We start from the raw sequence: 19,984 nt of genomic DNA, 5'->3' as shown, positions 1-19,984 counted from the left end.
GAGACCCCAATGGATTTCTAGTCCATCGCCTTAACCACTCGGCCACAACAACTGACTGCAAGGTGTGTGCACATAATCTGTATGCAAGTTTTCAAGGTGTCCCACGGCAAATTCCTGATATTCTGCAATGCACTTTTTAAAAATAAGGTTTTTTTCAGCAGGCACATTCTCTCCTAAAAACAAAAATTGCATGCGTATATCTCTAGTTTGGAATACCATAGGCTTGCATGCATACTCTCATGGGTCACTCAAGTTTTTTGGACCCTATTGCACTCTGTTTTCGTGCTGCTTTTAGTATATGTCCCATATTAAAGAAGTCTACCATCTTTGAGTATTTGAGGCTCCTTTGTAAGTGCTTTATATTTTTTCCTTGAAGAGCTATATAATAAAGGGGTCCGGGAAGGATTGCATTTATGGAAGATAAAAGAAGGCCCACTTGTCTCACCAAATGCTGTAGAGAAACCTGATGTTTAACTCATGTTATCCTTAGTTCGTTTTTGTTAGACCTTGCATTCTTAAGGTGGTCCCAACCCCACCTTATTGCTTTTCACCTCCGCATTTTGCTGTATCTTTTTGTTGGCCTTAGGACTCTGATCACTTTATCGCTACTAATCAGTGCTGAAGTGCACGTGCTTCTTCCCTAATCATGTGTATAATTGGAGTATACCTGACTGACAGATTTAATTTACTTGAAAGCCCCTTGTAAAGTGGTATACCATATACCCAGGGACTGATTGTGCCGCCCAAAGAAATAGCATTTCAAACCTGTCTCAAGCCTGCTACTGCAGTGCCTGTGCTGCAGTGTACTGCCACTTCGACTTGGCATTTAAAACTACTTGCCAAGCCTTAAACTCCAATTTTATTACATATCAGTAACCCCTAAGGTAGGCCCTAGGTAGTCCTAGGGGCATCATGCTATGTAAGTAAAAGGTTATGTTATGTTATGTTATTTATTATTTATTAAGCGCACATACGCCCGGGGGCTTCTTGGCGCTGGTGAGAGAGTCAACATAACAGTACATAAAAGAAATACAATCACTGTTTACCATAAGCCTGAGAGAAAAGAAAAGTTTTAAATGCCTTCCTGAAAGCAAGAAGATCCTTACTATGTCGCAGAGTCAGAGGGAGGGAGTTCCACAATGAAGCGGCTAAAAATTGAAAACTGCTACCTCCCTGACGTTTCTTTTTGAAACGAGGGACCTCAAGAAGGTCTTTGTGGATGGATCTCAAACTGCGCAAGGGTTTGTATTTGCGCAGTAACAATCTAAGGAACATAGGACCCTTACCTTCCAGAGCCTTAAACACAATACAGCCCACCTTAAATGTGGCTCTCTGTTCCACAGGCAGCCAGTGCAAAATCTCTAGTCCGTGTCTAATTGATTCCCACTTAGGGACTTTGCAAATAAGTCTTGCAGCTTGATTTTGCAAGTATTGCAGTCTTTTGAGTTGGCCGATAGGCGCCCCCAGGTAGAGGCCATTTGAGAAATCAATATGAGACAGGACTAGGGCACTAACTGTTTGAATTAAGGCCAGACCTGTGAGGAGATGTGCGATTTTTTTAATCTTCCTCAGCTGAAAGAACCCCGAGGAAACCACAGTTCCGATTTGACTTGCCAAGGTGAGATCCTCGCTAAGAGTCACTCCCAAACTTTTTACCGTGCGGGATTTTTTTGGGGGAGAGCCCATATCCGACGGCCAAAAGCTGGGACTCCAACTGATCTCACTCTTCCCAGGTAAGATAAGCTCTGTTTTTCCCGGGTTTAACTTGAGGTGGTTTAGGGACATCCACCTCTGGATAAGAGACATAGTTGCTCGGAATTCCTCAGCAGCATTGTGAGAGTTTAGTACAAAAACCAACTGCAGGTCATCTGCATAATTATATACATCAACCTTAAACTCTCGTAAAGAGAACAACAAAGGCCGCATATACAAATTAAATAATAAGGGAGACAAGGAGGATCCTTGAGGAACCCCACAAAAAGAAATTTTTTTTGGGGCTGTAAAAGAACCCAGTCGAACCGATTGGGTACGTCCTGAAATAAAGGACTTGAGCCAGGCCAAGGCCAAGTCCCGCAGGCCGGCCTGTTCGACACGGTTGACCAAGATGTTGTAGTCAACCGTGTCGAACGCAGCAGACAGATCCAATAACACCAGTGCCTGGTGCAGGTCCCTGTCTGCGTTAGACCTTAAGGTGTTCTGAACAGCCAGTATCACTGCCTCAGTCGAGTGACCAGGCCGGAACCCTGCCTGGTTAGGTTGTAAATAGCCAGAGGCTTCCACAAAACTTGATAGGCAGTTGGTTACGTGCGCCTCCAATATTTTAGATAAATAGGGCAGCAACGATATTGGCCTGTAGTTAGAGAGGTCTGAGGAATCAATACCAGGTTTCTTTTTTAAAGGGATCAGTAAGGCCTGTTTAAAGCTATTAGGAACATTCCCTGACTTAAGGGAGTTATTAAGCAATGGAATCAGGCTACTTGGGAGTGCCCGACCTATTTCTCTCATTACTTGGGGAGGGCAGGCATCCTGAGGAGATCCTGATTTAACTCTCGTGAGCAAATCTTGAAAGGTTTGATCAGTGATTAAAGGAAAAGAATGCAAAGTAAGAGGGTTAAAAAAGGTGTCGTCTATCGGGACACAAACTGGCAGCTTGGATAGAGTATCCTTGATCAACACTATTTTATCATTAAAATAGTCATTCAATGAGTTGCAGAGCAGTTGTGAGGGGACAACCGGGGGGGAAGTTCTCTCATCATTGCACAACTCATTCACAATCCTGAAAATTTCTTTCGACTTGTTAGTCGCATTAAGTATTTTAGAAGAGAAATAAGCAGTTTTGTGAGTGTGCAATGTCTTTTGGTAGGCTTTACGAGCTAGACAATATGCTATCCTTGCTTCGGGACAGTAGTTGGTACGCCATGTTCTCTCTTGCTGCCTCACTTCAAGTTTTAATTTTCTCAACTCCGGTGTGAACCACTTATGCGCGTCCGCGCCGCGTGAGTTGTCAAAGCGAGTGAGGGAAACACAGACATTAATGGCTGAGGTTAGCCAATCTTGAAGCCTACAATCGGCTATCTCCACATCTAAACTCTGCTCTGGCAAAGTAGACTTTAACAAATTTAAAAAAACTGACATGTCCAACGAGGACCATTTCCGAGTCAGACTGGTAGCCTTCAGCTTAAATTGAGGAGCTTTCGCAACACAAAATGAGAAACTAATAATAAAATGGTCAGACCAGCTGCAGGGTTTAATATCAGTAACATTAATAGTCAAATTCAATGACCAAAGTTGATCGAGACTATGGCCCTTTTGATGGGTCTGAGTATGTATATGTTGTATAAGATTCAGATCACTCAGAAGGTCCCTCGTCTCACCAGCTTGGGGGTCTAATGGTATACTATCAAACCAGAGATTTAAATCCCCAATCAGGAGTAGTTTAGAATTATTGGTGGCTAGCATGGCCAGTTGCTCCGCAAGAATAGCAGGAAACGTGGTCATAATTTGGGGAGGGCGGTATAGTAGAACCACCACGAGTGTCCCATTGACAGTATCCAGCTTAGCAACAATATTCTCCACATTAGGAATATCTAAGGAGGGAAGTTGTCTGAGTTGATGTTTCTTATTGGAGATAATGGCCACCCCGCCGCCAATTTTACCTCCCGGTCGTAAAACAGAGATAATGTAATAATCAGCAGGCAAGGCAGCTAGGATGTCCGGTAATGAATCCGGTGTAAGACATGTACTGTGGTATTTTGTATGTCCTAGTAGTATCAAACAGTCTATTACATTTTTCACTACTGTGAGGTCTGCCCCTCTCATAGGTTAGCATTGGGTATTCCCTTATACTTTTTGGGGGGTAATTCCATATCAGAGAGGAGAAGCTTTATTTATTTATTGATAAATCCTATCTACTGGTGAGGTTGGATTTAATCTTACTATTGTATAAATGCCATTTTTAGAGAGTGAGCATTTCTCTGCACTTACTGCTCTATTTGCATTGAAACCTGTCTTCGATTGACGTCTGGATTGGGCTGCGAGACAGCTACGTATGTGCATTCCCTGTAGACAGCCACAACACAGGTCACTCAACTGCAACTGCATTCATCTGCATTCTGATTGGCCTGGGGGAGAGCTCCGCTCCCCTTACCGCAAATATGTTCAAGAACGATAATTTATGTCAGTAAGTACAGTATACCTACATCTTATAATCATGTGTGTTTAAATAATTTGTTGTTAGATCGTTTAAATATTGAAAAGGATCTGTTTTTAATAGACATTTTACAAAAACAACTGGTACATTTGGGAATTCTGTAAAGGAAAAACCCAACTGCCGTGACATTGCCAACCACAATGCCGTGACTCGGATTCGAACAGAGGTTGCTGCGGCCACAACGCAGAGTACTAACCACTATACGATCACGGCGAGCTACTTGGGCTCAATAACGTACAGTGACATGAAGAAATTATAATTCGGAACACTCAGGGCTACTCCTGTGATAGGCTGAATGTGTTCATTGCTTCCTCATTCCTTATACAAAGGCTTTATCTCCTCAGTGGTTGATAGGCTGAAACCGTTTCCTGGCCGCCTGCTTGTGAACTGGCAGGAGTCAAAGATCACACATACACTGGTGGGCCTGTGATGGGACACCAATGCAGAGAAACACACCTGGCGCAGATATTCTATTCTGTTTATTAGACCTGCATCTCCCCTGTACCTCCTCAAGCCATCTGTATGTGAAGCAAGAAAGAGTTAAGGAACGGTCCATCTACACTTTTATTGGGAGGATGCTGCCGTGAGCTCCTCCCAGCTAATCACACAAACAGCAGTAAAGCAAGATAACTACACAGTTAGGGGGGACTGCATGGTTAGGTTTTTGAGGAATTATTGAAACTGACCTCAGTGACCCATAATCAGAGCTGTGGCTAATGACTGCATGCCTAATTATGATGAAGCAAGCACCATGGCTCGTAGGGGCCCCACAACACACTTTTCTTAGCTCATTGAATTAAAGTATAAACTTCTGCCATGTGTGAGTGGTAAAGGCTTGTTAATTTTGTTGCTTTTCAAATTCACGTCTGACAACAAGACGAAGGAACATTGGGGCATTAGACGCTTTGGAAAGTAGCCACCAACCGCAGAGAAAGAGAGAAAGAGGGAAAAGACAGTATGAGGTGTGGAGAAAACAGCAGCAGGTACAAGGAGCTCAAATGAGATTAATGGCGCCTAAATAGAGCACGTAAAGGAACAGTTACAAATCTAAGAAAAGGGAAAGAAAAGACTAGGAAAAAACACAGAAAGAGCTTGTAGATGAAATTCTCTTCCAGGAACAGCAGGTTAGGAGAAATTACACAGGGAGCAGTTAAGCTTGTAACACGGGGGAGAATAGAAAAGAAAATGCAGTTTTATGAAGTGTGTTTGCCTAATCCAGCTAGCACTTTTATTTTATTTCTCTATTTGCTTCTTTTATTGGTAAAGTAAGTTTCAAGTGCATGCACAGGTATGACCGAGAGAGCCAGGGTATAATAATTTGAAGCGTTTGCACCAGCGCTAATGAAGGACGAGAGTTATAGCAAAGATATGAAAGGGGGAGCGATAATAAATATGTGCTATGGCAATAGTGACACCAAAATACGCCACCTATTTATAAAACTGACATGGAAGAAATACTAAAGGTTAACTTCTGAAATTGTAGCCGATGTTAAAAAGATTCTCGTTGTCGGCAGGATTCGAACCTGCGCGGGGAGACCCCAATGGATTTTTAGTCCATCGCCTTAACCACTCGGCCACAACAACTGACTGCAAGGTGTGTGCACATAATCTGTATGCAAGTTTTGAAGGTGTCCCACAGCAAATTCCTGATATTCTGCAATGCACTTTTTAAAAATAAGGTTTTTTTCAGCAGGCACATTCTCTCCTAAAAACAAAAATTGCATGCGTATATCTCTAGTTTGGAATACCATAGGCTTGCATGCATACTCTCATGGGTCACTCACGTTTTTTAGACCCTATTGCACTCTGTTTTCGTGCTGCTTTTAGTATATGTCCCATATTAAAGAAGTCTACCATCTTTGAGTATTTGAGGCTCCTTTGTAAGTGCTTTATATTTTTTCCTTGAAGAGCTATATAATAAAGGGGTCCGGGAAAGATTGCATTTATGGAAGATAAAAGAAGGCCCACTTGTCTCACCAAATGCTGTAGAGAAACCTGATGTTTTACTCATGTTATCCTTAGTTCGTTTTTGTTAGACCTTGCATTCTTAAGGTGGTCCCAACCCCACCTTATTGCTTTTCACCTCCGCATTTTGCTGTATCTTTTTGTTGGCCTTAGGACTCTGATCACTTTATCGCTACTAATCAGTGCTGAAGTGCACGTGCTTCTTCCCTAATCATGTGTATAATTGGAGTATACCTGACTGACAGATTTAATTTACTTGAAAGCCCCTTGTAAAGTGGTATACCATATACCCAGGGACTGATTGTGCAGCCCAAAGAAATAGCATTTCAAACCTGTCTCAAGCCTGCTACTGCAGTGCCTGTGCTGCAGTGTACTGCCACTTCGACTTGGCATTTAAAACTACTTGCCAAGCCTTAAACTCCAATTTTATTACATATCAGTAACCCCTAAGGTAGGCCCTAGGTAGTCCTAGGGGCATCATGCTATGTAAGTAAAAGGTAAGACATGTACTGTGGTAGTTTGTATGTCCTAGTAGTATCAAACAGTCTATTACATTTTTCACTACTGTGAGGTCTGCCCCTCTCATAGGTTAGCATTGGGTATTCCCTTATACTTTTTGGGGGGTAATTCCATATCAGAGAGGAGAAGCTTTATTTATTTATTGATAAATCCTATCTACTGGTGAGGTTGGATTTAATCTTACTATTGTATAAATGCCATTTTTAGAGAGTGAGCATTTCTCTGCACTTACTGCTCTATTTGCATTGAAACCTGTCTTCGATTGACGTCTGGATTGGGCTGCGAGACAGCTCCATATGTGCATTCCCTGTAGACAGCCACAACACAGGTCACTCAACTGCAACTGCATTCATCTGCATTCTGATTGGCCTGGGGGAGAGCTCCGCTCCCCTTACCGCAAATATGTTCAAGAACGATAATTTATGTCAGTAAGTACAGTATGCCTACATCTTTTAATCATGTGTGTTTAAATAATTTGTTGTTAGATCGTTTAAATATTGAAAAGGATCTGTTTTTAATAGACATTTAACAAAAACAACTGGTACATTTGGGAATTCTGTAAAGGAAAAACCCAACTGCCGTGACATTGCCAACCACAATGCCGTGACTCGGATTCGAACCGAGGTTGCTGCGGCCACAACGCAGAGTACTAACCACTATACGATCAAGGCGAGCTACTTGGGCTCAATAACGTACAATGACATGAAGAAATTATAATTCGGAACACTCAGGGCTACTCCTGTGATAGGCTGAATGTGTTCATTGCTTCCTCATTCCTTATACAAAGGTTTTATCTCCTCAGTGGTTGATAGGCTGAAACCGTTTCCTAGCCGCCTGCTTGTGAACTGGCAGGAGTCAAAGATCACACATACACTGGTGGGCCTGTGATGGGACACCAATGCAGAGAAACACACCTGGCGCAGATATTCTATTCTGTTTATTAGACCTGCATCTCCCCTGTACCTCCTCAAGCCATCTGTATGTGAAGCAAGAAAGAGTTAAGGAACGGTCCATCTACACTTTTATTGGGAGGATGCTGCCGTGAGCTCCTCCCAGCTAATCACACAAACAGCAGTAAAGCAAGATAACTACACAGTTAGGGGGGACTGCATGGTTAGGTTTTTGAGGAATTATTGAAACTGACCTCAGTGACCCATAATCAGAGCTGTGGCTAATGACTGCATGCCTAATTATGATGAAGCAAGCACCATGGCTCGTAGGGGCCCCACAACACACTTTTCTTATCTCATTGAATTAAAGTATAAACTTCTGCCATGTGTGAGTGGTAAAGGCTTGTTAATTTTGTTGCTTTTCAAATTCACGTCTGACAACAAGACGAAGGAACATTGGGGCATCAGACGCTTTGGAAAGTAGCCACCAACTGCAGAGAAAGAGAGAAAGAGGGAAAAGACAGTATGAGGTGTGGAGAAAACAGCAGCAGGTACAAGGAGCTCAAATGAGATTAATGGCGCCAAAATAGAGCACGTAAAGGAACAGTTACAAATCTAAGAAAAGGGAAAGAAAAGACTAGGAAAAAACACAGAAAGAGCTTGTAGATGAAATTCTCTTCCAGGAACAGCAGGTTAAGAGAAATTACACAGGGAGCAGTTAAGCTTGTAACACGGGGGAGAATAGAAAAGAAAATGCAGTTTTATGAAGTGTGTTTGCCTAATCCAGCTAGCACTTTTATTTTATTTCTCTATTTGCTTCTTTTATTGGTAAAGTAAGTTTCAAGTGCATGCACAGGTATGACCGAGAGAGCCAGGGTATTATAATTTGAAGCGTTTGCACCAGCGCTAATGAAGGACGAGAGTTATAGCAAAGATATGAAAGGGGGAGCGATAATAAATATGTGATATGGCAATAGTGACACCAAAATAAGCCACCTATTTATAAAACTGACATGGAAGAAATACTAAAGGTTAACTTCTGAAATTGTAGCCGATGTTAAAAAGATTCTCGTTGTCGGCAGGATTCGAACCTGCGCGGGGAGACCCCAATGGATTTCTAGTCCATCGCCTTAACCACTCGGCCACAACAACTGACTGCAAGGTGTGTGCACATAATCTGTATGCAAGTTTTCAAGGTGTCCCACAGCAAATTCCTGATATTCTGCAATGCACTTTTTAAAAATAAGGTTTTTTTCAGCAGGCACATTCTCTCCTAAAAACAAAAATTGCATGCGTATATCTCTAGTTTGGAATACCATAGGCTTGCATGCATACTCTCATGGGTCACTCACGTTTTTTGGACCCTATTGCACTCTGTTTTCGTGCTGCTTTTAGTATATGTCCCATATTAAAGAAGTCTACCATCTTTGAGTATTTGAGGCTCCTTTGTAAGTGCTTTATATTTTTTCCTTGAAGAGCTATATAATAAAGGGGTCCGGGAAAGATTGCATTTATGGAAGATAAAAGAAGGCCCACTTGTCTCACCAAATGCTGTAGAGAAACCTGATGTTTTACTCATGTTATCCTTAGTTCGTTTTTGTTAGACCTTGCATTCTTAAGGTGGTCCCAACCCCACCTTATTGCTTTTCACCTCCGCATTTTGCTGTATCTTTTTGTTGGCCTTAGGACTCTGATCACTTTATCGCTACTAATCAGTGCTGAAGTGCACGTGCTTCTTCCCTAATCATGTGTATAATTGGAGTATACCTGACTGACAGATTTAATTTACTTGAAAGCCCCTTGTAAAGTGGTATACCATATACCCAGGGACTGATTGTGCCGCCCAAAGAAATAGCATTTCAAACCTGTCTCAAGCCTGCTACTGCAGTGCCTGTGCTGCAGTGTACTGCCACTTCGACTTGGCATTTAAAACTACTTGCCAAGCCTTAAACTCCAATTTTATTACATATCAGTAACCCCTAAGGTAGGCCCTAGGTAGTCCTAGGGGCATCATGCTATGTAAGTAAAAGGTAAGACATGTACTGTGGTAGTTTGTATGTCCTAGTAGTATCAAACAGTCTATTACATTTTTCACTACTGTGAGGTCTGCCCCTCTCATAGGTTAGCATTGGGTATTCCCTTATACTTTTTGGGGGGTAATTCCATATCAGAGAGGAGAAGCTTTATTTATTTATTGATAAATCCTATCTACTGGTGAGGTTGGATTTAATCTTACTATTGTATAAATGCCATTTTTAGAGAGTGAGCATTTCTCTGCACTTACTGCTCTATTTGCATTGAAACCTGTCTTCGATTGACGTCTGGATTGGGCTGCGAGACAGCTACATATGTGCATTCCCTGTAGACAGCCACAACACAGGTCACTCAACTGCAACTGCATTCATCTGCATTCTGATTGGCCTGGGGGAGAGCTCCGCTCCCCTTACCGCAAATATGTTCAAGAACGATAATTTATGTCAGTAAGTACAGTATGCCTACATCTTATAATCATGTGTGTTTAAATAATTTGTTGTTAGATCGTTTAAATATTGAAAAGGATCTGTTTTTAATAGACATTTAACAAAAACTACTGGTACATTTGGGAATTCTGTAAAGGAAAAACCCAACTGCCGTGACATTGCCAACCACAATGCCGTGACTCGGATTCGAACCGAGGTTGCTGCGGCCACAACGCAGAGTACTAACCACTATACGATCAAGGCGAGCTACTTGGGCTCAATAACGTACAATGACATGAAGAAATTATAATTCGGAACACTCAGGGCTACTCCTGTGATAGGCTGAATGTGTTCATTGCTTCCTCATTCCTTATACAAAGGTTTTATCTCCTCAGTGGTTGATAGGCTGAAACCGTTTCCTGGCCGCCTGCTTGTGAACTGGCAGGAGTCAAAGATCACACATACACTGGTGGGCCTGTGATGGGACACCAATGCAGAGAAACACACCTGGCGCAGATATTCTATTCTGTTTATTAGACCTGCATCTCCCCTGTACCTCCTCAAGCCATCTGTATGTGAAGCAAGAAAGAGTTAAGGAACGGTCCATCTACACTTTTATTGGGAGGATGCTGCCGTGAGCTCCTCCCAGCTAATCACACAAACAGCAGTAAAGCAAGATAACTACACAGTTAGGGGGGACTGCATGGTTAGGTTTTTGAGGAATTATTGAAACTGACCTCAGTGACCCATAATCAGAGCTGTGGCTAATGACTGCATGCCTAATTATGATGAAGCAAGCACCATGGCTCGTAGGGGCCCCACAACACACTTTTCTTAGCTCATTGAATTAAAGTATAAACTTCTGCCATGTGTGAGTGGTAAAGGCTTGTTAATTTTGTTGCTTTTCAAATTCACGTCTGACAACAAGACGAAGAAACATTGGGGCATCAGACGCTTTGGAAAGTAGCCACCAACCGCAGAGAAAGAGAGAAAGAGGGAAAAGACAGTATGAGGTGTGGAGAAAACAGCAGCAGGTACAAGGAGCTCAAATGAGATTAATGGCGCCTAAATAGAGCACGTAAAGGAACAGTTACAAATCTAAGAAAAGGGAAAGAAAAGACTAGGAAAAAACACAGAAAGAGCTTGTAGATGAAATTCTCTTCCAGGAACAGCAGGTTAAGAGAAATTACACAGGGAGCAGTTAAGCTTGTAACACGGGGGAGAATAGAAAAGAAAATGCAGTTTTATGAAGTGTGTTTGCCTAATCCAGCTAGCACTTTTATTTTATTTCTCTATTTGCTTCTTTTATTGGTAAAGTAAGTTTCAAGTGAATGCACAGGTATGACCGAGAGAGCCAGGGTATAATAATTTGAAGCGTTTGCACCAGCGCTAATGAAGGACGAGAGTTATAGCAAAGATATGAAAGGGGGAGCGATAATAAATATGTGATATGGCAATAGTGACACCAAAATAAGCCACCTATTTATAAAACTGACATGGAAGAAATACTAAAGGTTAACTTCTGAAATTGTAGCCGATGTTAAAAAGATTCTCGTTGTCGGCAGGATTCGAACCTGCGCGGGGAGACCCCAATGGATTTCTAGTCCATCGCCTTAACCACTCGGCCACAACAACTGACTGCAAGGTGTGTGCACATAATCTGTATGCAAGTTTTCAAGGTGTCCCACAGCAAATTCCTGATATTCTGCAATGCACTTTTTAAAAATAAGGTTTTTTTCAGCAGGCACATTCTCTCCTAAAAACAAAAATTGCATGCGTATATCTCTAGTTTGGAATACCATAGGCTTGCATGCATACTCTCATGGGTCACTCAAGTTTTTTGGACCCTATTGCACTCTGTTTTCGTGCTGCTTTTAGTATATGTCCCATATTAAAGAAGTCTACCATCTTTGAGTATTTGAGGCTCCTTTGTAAGTGCTTTATATTTTTTCCTTGAAGAGCTATATAATAAAGGGGTCCGGGAAGGATTGCATTTATGGAAGATAAAAGAAGGCCCACTTGTCTCACCAAATGCTGTAGAGAAACCTGATGTTTTACTCATGTTATCCTTAGTTCGTTTTTGTTAGACCTTGCATTCTTAAGGTGGTCCCAACCCCACCTTATTGCTTTTCACCTCCGCATTTTGCTGTATCTTTTTGTTGGCCTTAGGACTCTGATCACTTTATCGCTACTAATCAGTGCTGAAGTGCACGTGCTTCTTCCCTAATCATGTGTATAATTGGAGTATACCTGACTGACAGATTTAATTTACTTGAAAGCCCCTTGTAAAGTGGTATACCATATACCCAGGGACTGATTGTGCCGCCCAAAGAAATAGCATTTCAAACCTGTCTCAAGCCTGCTACTGCAGTGCCTGTGCTGCAGTGTACTGCCACTTCGACTTGGCATTTAAAACTACTTGCCAAGCCTTAAACTCCAATTTTATTACATATCAGTAACCCCTAAGGTAGGCCCTAGGTAGTCCCAGGGGCATCATGCTATGTAAGTAAAAGGTAAGACATGTACTGTGGTAGTTTGTATGTCCTAGTAGTATCAAACAGTCTATTACATTTTTCACTACTGTGAGGTCTGCCCCTCTCATAGGTTAGCATTGGGTATTCCCTTATACTTTTTGGGGGGTAATTCCATATCAGAGAGGAGAAGCTTTATTTATTTATTGATAAATCCTATCTACTGGTGAGGTTGGATTTAATCTTACTATTGTATAAATGCCATTTTTAGAGAGTGAGCATTTCTCTGCACTTACTGCTCTATTTGCATTGAAACCTGTCTTCGATTGACGTCTGGATTGGGCTGCGAGACAGCTACATATGTGCATTCCCTGTAGACAGCCACAACACAGGTCACTCAACTGCAACAGCATTCATCTGCATTCTGATTGGCCTGGGGGAGAGCTCCGCTCCCCTTACCGCAAATATGTTCAAGAACGATAATTTATGTCAGTAAGTACAGTATACCTACATCTTATAATCATGTGTGTTTAAATAATTTGTTGTTAGATCGTTTAAATATTGAAAAGGATCTGTTTTTAATAGACATTTTACAAAAACAACTGGTACATTTGGGAATTCTGTAAAGGAAAAACCCAACTGCCGTGACATTGCCAACCACAATGCCGTGAATCGGATTCGAACCGAGGTTGCTGCGGCCACAACGCAGAGTACTAACCACTATACGATCACGGCGAGCTACTTGGGCTCCATAACGTACAGTGACATGAAGAAATTATAATTCGGAACACTCAGGGCTACTCCTGTGATAGGCTGAATGTGTTCATTGCTTCCTCATTCCTTATACAAAGGCTTTATCTCCTCAGTGGTTGATAGGCTGAAACCGTTTCCTGGCCGCCTGCTTGTGAACTGGCAGGAGTCAAAGATCACACATACACTGGTGGGCCTGTGATGGGACACCAATGCAGAGAAACACACCTGGCGCAGATATTCTATTCTGTTTATTAGACCTGCATCTCCCCTGTACCTCCTCAAGCCATCTGTATGTGAAGCAAGAAAGAGTTAAGGAACGGTCCATCTACACTTTTATTGGGAGGATGCTGCCGTGAGCTCCTCCCAGCTAATCACACAAACAGCAGTAAAGCAAGATAACTACACAGTTAGGGGGGACTGCATGGTTAGGTTTTTGAGGAATTATTGAAACTGACCTCAGTGACCCATAATCAGAGCTGTGGCTAATGACTGCATGCCTAATTATGATGAAGCAAGCACCATGGCTCGTAGGGGCCCCACAACTCACTTTTCTTAGCTCATTGAATTAAAGTATAAACTTCTGCCATGTGTGAGTGGTAAAGGCTTGTTAATTTTGTTGCTTTTCAAATTCACGTCTGACAACAAGACGAAGGAACATTGGGGCATCAGACGCTTTGGAAAGTAGCCACCAACCGCAGAGAAAGAGAGAAAGAGGGAAAAGACAGTATGAGGTGTGGAGAAAACAGCAGCAGGTACAAGGAGCTCAAATGAGATTAATGGCGCCTAAATAGAGCACGTAAAGGAACAGTTACAAATCTAAGAAAAGGGAAAGAAAAGACTAGGAAAAAACACAGAAAGAGCTTGTAGATGAAATTCTCTTCCAGGAACAGCAGGTTAAGGGAAATTACACAGGGAGCAGTTAAGCTTGTAACACGGGGGAGAATAGAAAAGAAAATGCAGTTTTATGAAGTGTGTTTGCCTAATCCAGCTAGCACTTTTATATTATTTCTCTATTTGCTTCTTTTATTGGTAAAGTAAGTTTCAAGTGCATGCACAGGTATGACCGAGAGAGCCAGGGTATAATAATTTGAAGCGTTTGCACCAGCGCTAATGAAGGACGAGAGTTATAGCAAAGATATGAAAGGGGGAGCGATAATAAATATGTGATATGGCAATAGTGACACCAAAATAAGCCACCTATTTATAAAACTGACATGGAAGAAATACTAAAGGTTAACTTCTGAAATTGTAGCCGATGTTAAAAAGATTCTCGTTGTCGGCAGGATTCGAACCTGCGCGGGGAGACCCCAATGGATTTCTAGTCCATCGCCTTAACCACTCGGCCACAACAACTGACTGCAAGGTGTGTGCACATAATCTGTATGCAAGTTTTCAAGGTGTCCCACAGCAAATTCCTGATATTCTGCAATGCACTTTTTAAAAATAAGGTTTTTTTCAGCAGGCACATTCTCTCCTAAAAACAAAAATTGCATGCGTATATCTCTAGTTTGGAATACCATAGGCTTGCATGCATACTCTCATGGGTCACTCAAGTTTTTTGGACCCTATTGCACTCTGTTTTCATGCTGCTTTTAGTATATGTCCCATATTAAAGAAGTCTACCATCTTTGAGTATTTGAGGCTCCTTTGTAAGTGCTTTATATTTTTTCCTTGAAGAGCTATATAATAAAGGGGTCCGGGAAGGATTGCATTTATGGAAGATAAAAGAAGGCCCACTTGTCTCACCAAATGCTGTAGAGAAACCTGATGTTTTACTCATGTTATCCTTAGTTCGTTTTTGTTAGACCTTGCATTCTTAAGGTGGTCCCAACCCCACCTTATTGCTTTTCACCTCCGCATTTTGCTTTATCTTTTTGTTGGCCTTAGGACTCTGATCACTTTATCGCTACTAATCAGTGCTGAAGTGCACGTGCTTCTTCCCTAATCATGTGTATAATTGGAGTATACCTGACTGACAGATTTAATTTACTTGAAAGCCCCTTGTAAAGTGGTATACCATATACCCAGGGACTGATTGTGCCGCCCAAAGAAATAGCATTTCAAACCTGTCTCAAGCCTGCTACTGCAGTGCCTGTGCTGCAGTGTACTGCCACTTCGACTTGGCATTTAAAACTACTTGCCAAGCCTTACACTCCAATTTTATTACATATCAGTAACCCCTAAGGTAGGTCCTAGGTAGTCCTAGGGGCATCATGCTATGTAAGTAAAAGGTAAGACATGTACTGTGGTAGTTTGTATGTCCTAGCAGTATCAAACAGTCTATTACATTTTTCACTACTGTGAGGTCTGCCCCTCTCATAGGTTAGCATTGGGTATTCCCTTATACTTTTGGGGGGTAATTCCATATCAGAGAGGAGAAGCTTTATTTATTTATTGATAAATCCTATCTACTGGTGAGGTTGGATTTAATCTTACTATTGTATAAATGCCATTTTTAGAGAGTGAGCATTTCTCTGCACTTACTGCTCTATTTGCATTGAAACCTGTCTTCGATTGACGTCTGGATTGGGCTGCGAGACAGCTACATATGTGCATTCCCTGTAGACAGCCACAACACAGGTCACTCAACTGCAACTGCATTCATCTGCATTCTGATTGGCCTGGGGGAGAGCTCCGCTCCCCTTACCGCAAATATGTTCAAGAACGATAATTTATGTCAGTAAGTACAGTATACCTACATCTTATAATCATGTGTGTTTAAATAATTTGTTGTTAGATCGTTTAAATATTGAAAAGGATCTGTTTTTAATAGACATTTTACAAAAACAACTGGTACATTTGGGAATTCTGTAAAAGAAAAACCCAACTGCCGTGACATTGCCAACCACAATGCCGTGACTCGGATTCGAACCGAGGTTGCTGCGGCCACAACGCAGAGTACTAACCACTATACGATCACGGCGAGCTACTTGGGCTCAATAACGTACAGTGACATGAAGAAATTATAATTCGGAACACTCAGGGCTACTCCTGTGATAGGCTGAATGTGTTCATTGCTTCCTCATTCCTTATACAAAGGCTTTATCTCCTCAGTGGTTGATAGGCTGAAACCGTTTCCTGGCCGCCTGCTTGTGAACTGGCAGGAGTCAAAGATCACACATACACTGGTGGGCCTGTGATGGGACACCAATGCAGAGAAACACACCTGGCGCAGATATTCTATTCTGTTTATTAGACCTGCATCTCCCCTGTACCTCCTCAAGCCATCTGTATGTGAAGCAAGAAAGAGTTAAGGAACGGTCCATCTACACTTTTATTGGGAGGATGCTGCCGTGAGCTCCTCCCAGCTAATCACACAAACAGCAGTAAAGCAAGATAACTACACAGTTAGGGGGGACTGCATGGTTAGGTTTTTGAGGAATTATTGAAACTGACCTCAGTGACCCATAATCAGAGCTGTGGCTAATGACTGCATGCCTAATTATGATGAAGCAAGCACCATGGCTCGTAGGGGCCCCACAACACACTTTTCTTAGCTCATTGAATTAAAGTATAAACTTCTGCCATGTGTGAGTGGTAAAGGCTTGTTAATTTTGTTGCTTTTCAAATTCACGTCTGACAACAAGACGAAGGAACATTGGGGCATCAGACGCTTTGGAAAGTAGCCACCAACCGCAGAGAAAGAGAGAAAGAGGGAAAAGATAGTATGAGGTGTGGAGAAAACAGCAGCAGGTACAAGGAGCTCAAATGAGATTAATGGTGCCTAAATAGAGCACGTAAAGGAACAGTTACAAATCTAAGAAAAGGGAAAGAAAAGACTAGGAAAAAACACAGAAAGAGCTTGTAGATGAAATTCTCTTCCAGGAACAGCAGGTTAAGAGAAATTACACAGGGAGCAGTTAAGCTTGTAACACGGGGGAGAATAGAAAAGAGAATGCAGTTTTATGAAGTGTGTTTGCCTAATCCAGCTAGCACTTTTATTTTATTTCTCTATTTGCTTCTTTTATTGGTAAAGTAAGTTTCAAGTGCATGCACAGGTATGACCGAGAGAGCCAGGGTATAATAATTTGAAGCGTTTGCACCAGCGCTAATGAAGGACGAGAGTTATAGCAAAGATATGAAAGGGGGAGCGATAATAAATATGTGATATGGCAATAGTGACACCAAAATAAGCCACCTATTTATAAAACTGACATGGAAGAAATACTAAAGGTTAACTTCTGAAATTGTAGCCGATGTTAAAAAGATTCTCGTTGTCGGCAGGATTCGAACCTGCGCAGGGAGACCCCAATGGATTTCTAGTCCATCGCCTTAACCACTCGGCCACAACAACTGACTGCAAGGTGTGTGCACATAATCTGTATGCAAGTTTTCAAGGTGTCCCACAGCAAATTCCTGATATTCTGCAATGCACTTTTTAAAAATAAGGTTTTTTTCAGCAGGCACATTCTCTCCTAAAAACAAAAATTGCATGCGTATATCTCTAGTTTGGAATACCATAGGCTTGCATGCATACTCTCATGGGTCACTCAAGTTTTTTGGACCCTATTGCACTCTGTTTTCGTGCTGCTTTTAGTATATGTCCCATATTAAAGGAGTCTACCATCTTTGAGTATTTGAGGCTCCTTTGTAAGTGCTTTATATTTTTTCCTTGAAGAGCTATATAATAAAGGGGTCCGGGAAGGATTGCATTTATGGAAGATAAAAGAAGGCCCACTTGTCTCACCAAATGCTGTAGAGAAACCTGATGTTTTACTCATGTTATCCTTAGTTCGTTTTTGTTAGACCTTGCATTCTTAAGGTGGTCCCAACCCCACCCTATTGCTTTTCACCTCCGCATTTTGCTGTATCTTTTTGTTGGCCTTAGGACTCTGATCACTTTATCGCTACTAATCAGTGCTGAAGTGCACGTGCTTCTTCCCTAATCATGTGTATAATTGGAGTATACCTGACTGACAGATTTAATTTACTTGAAAGCCCCTTGTAAAGTGGTATACCATATACCCAGGGACTGATTGTGCCGCCCAAAGAAATAGCATTTCAAACCTGTCTCAAGCCTGGTACTGCAGTGCCTGTGCTGCAGTGTACTGCCACTTCGACTTGGCATTTAAAACTACTTGCCAAGCCTTAAACTCCAATTTTATTACATATCAGTAACCCCTAAGGTAGGCCCTAGGTAGTCCTATGGGCATCATGCTATGTAAGTAAAAGGTAAGACATGTACTGTGGTAGTTTGTATGTCCTAGTAGTATCAAACAGTCTATTACATTTTTCACTACTGTGAGGTCTGCCCCTCTCATAGGTTAGCATTGGGTATTCCCTTATACTTTTTGGGGGGTAATTCCATATCAGAGAGGAGAAGCTTTATTTATTTATTGATAAATCCTATCTACTGGTGAGGTTGGATTTAATCTTACTATTGTATAAATGCCATTTTTAGAGAGTGAGCATTTCTCTGCACTTACTGCTCTATTTGCATTGAAACCTGTCTTCGATTGACGTCTGGATTGGGCTGCGAGACAGCTACATATGTGCATTCCCTGTAGACAGCCACAACACAGGTCACTCAACTGCAACTGCATTCATCTGCATTCTGATTGGCCTGGGGGAGAGCTCCGCTCCCCTTACCGCAAATATGTTCAAGAACGATAATTTATGTCAGTAAGTACAGTATACCTACATCTTATAATCATGTGTGTTTAAATAATTTGTTGTTAGATCGTTTAAATATTGAAAAGGATCTGTTTTTAATAGACATTTTACAAAAACAACTGGTACATTTGGGAATTCTGTAAAAGAAAAACCCAACTGCCGTGACATTGCCAACCACAATGCCGTGACTCGGATTCGAACCGAGGTTGCTGCGGCCACAACGCAGAGTACTAACCACTATACGATCACGGCGAGCTACTTGGGCTCAATAACGTACAGTGACATGAAGAAATTATAATTCGGAACACTCAGGGCTACTCCTGTGATAGGCTGAATGTGTTCATTGCTTCCTCGTTCCTTATACAAAGGCTTTATCTCCTCAGTGGTTGATAGGCTGAAACCGTTTCCTGGCAGCCTGCTTCGGAACTGGCAGGAGTCAAAGATCACACATACACTGGTGGGCCTGTGATGGGACACCAATGCAGAGAAACACACCTGGCGCAGATATTCTATTCTGTTTATTAGACCTGCATCTCCCCTGTACCTCCTCAAGCCATCTGTATGTGAAGCAAGAAAGAGTTAAGGAACGGACCATCTACACTTTTATTGGGAGGATGCTGCCGTGAGCTCCTCCCAGCTAATCACACAAACAGCAGTAAAGCAAGATAACTACACAGTTAGGGGGGACTGCATGGTTAGGTTTTTGAGGAATTATTGAAACTGACCTCAGTGACCCATAATCAGAGCTGTGGCTAATGACTGCATGCCTAATTATGATGAAGCAAGCACCATGGCTCGTAGGGGCCCAACAACACACTTTTCTTAGCTCATTGAATTAAAGTATAAACTTCTGCCATGTGTGAGTGGTAAAGGCTTGTTAATTTTGTTGCTTTTCAAATTCACGTCTGACAACAAGACGAAGGAACATTGGGGCATCAGACGCTTTGGAAAGTAGCCACCAACCGCAGAGAAAGAGAGAAAGAGGGAAAAGACAGTATGAGGTGTGGAGAAAACAGCAGCAGGTACAAGGAGCTCAAATGAGATTAATGGTGCCTAAATAGAGCACGTAAAGGAACAGTTACAAATCTAAGAAAAGGGAAAGAA

General features: G+C 41.9%; 8 non-coding genes across 8 annotated transcripts in view; all 8 read right to left on the bottom strand.

Annotated features, from left to right (window-relative positions):
- Positions 1–52, bottom strand: part of TRNAS-AGA (transfer RNA serine (anticodon AGA)) — an 82-nt gene extending 30 nt beyond the window's left edge. The window contains exon 1 of the tRNA in view: positions 1–52. This exon is cut by the window's left edge and continues 30 nt beyond it. This is a non-coding gene — a tRNA (tRNA-Ser).
- Positions 53–5,712: 5,660 nt separating this feature from the next.
- TRNAF-AAA (transfer RNA phenylalanine (anticodon AAA)) lies at positions 5,713–5,794 on the bottom strand. Its single transcript has one exon. It is a non-coding gene; the product is annotated as a tRNA-Phe (tRNA).
- A 2,860-nt stretch (positions 5,795–8,654) lies between these two features.
- Positions 8,655–8,736, bottom strand: TRNAS-AGA (transfer RNA serine (anticodon AGA)). Its single transcript has one exon. It is a non-coding gene; the product is annotated as a tRNA-Ser (tRNA).
- A 2,860-nt stretch (positions 8,737–11,596) lies between these two features.
- Positions 11,597–11,678, bottom strand: TRNAS-AGA (transfer RNA serine (anticodon AGA)). Its single transcript has one exon. It is a non-coding gene; the product is annotated as a tRNA-Ser (tRNA).
- A 2,860-nt stretch (positions 11,679–14,538) lies between these two features.
- Positions 14,539–14,620, bottom strand: TRNAS-AGA (transfer RNA serine (anticodon AGA)). The gene has a single exon. It is a non-coding gene; the product is annotated as a tRNA-Ser (tRNA).
- A 1,498-nt stretch (positions 14,621–16,118) lies between these two features.
- On the bottom strand, positions 16,119–16,190 carry TRNAH-GUG (transfer RNA histidin (anticodon GUG)). Its single transcript has one exon. It is a non-coding gene; the product is annotated as a tRNA-His (tRNA).
- Positions 16,191–17,479: 1,289 nt separating this feature from the next.
- TRNAS-AGA (transfer RNA serine (anticodon AGA)) lies at positions 17,480–17,561 on the bottom strand. Its single transcript has one exon. It is a non-coding gene; the product is annotated as a tRNA-Ser (tRNA).
- Positions 17,562–19,060: 1,499 nt separating this feature from the next.
- Positions 19,061–19,132, bottom strand: TRNAH-GUG (transfer RNA histidin (anticodon GUG)). Its single transcript has one exon. It is a non-coding gene; the product is annotated as a tRNA-His (tRNA).
- Between the last annotated feature and the right edge of the window lie 852 nt (positions 19,133–19,984).

The sequence above is a fragment of the Lissotriton vulgaris genome, unplaced genomic scaffold (assembly GCF_964263255.1).
Source record: "Lissotriton vulgaris unplaced genomic scaffold, aLisVul1.2 SCAFFOLD_301, whole genome shotgun sequence".
NCBI lineage: Eukaryota > Metazoa > Chordata > Amphibia > Caudata > Salamandridae > Lissotriton > Lissotriton vulgaris.
This window is presented reverse-complemented; position numbering and strand designations above follow the sequence as displayed.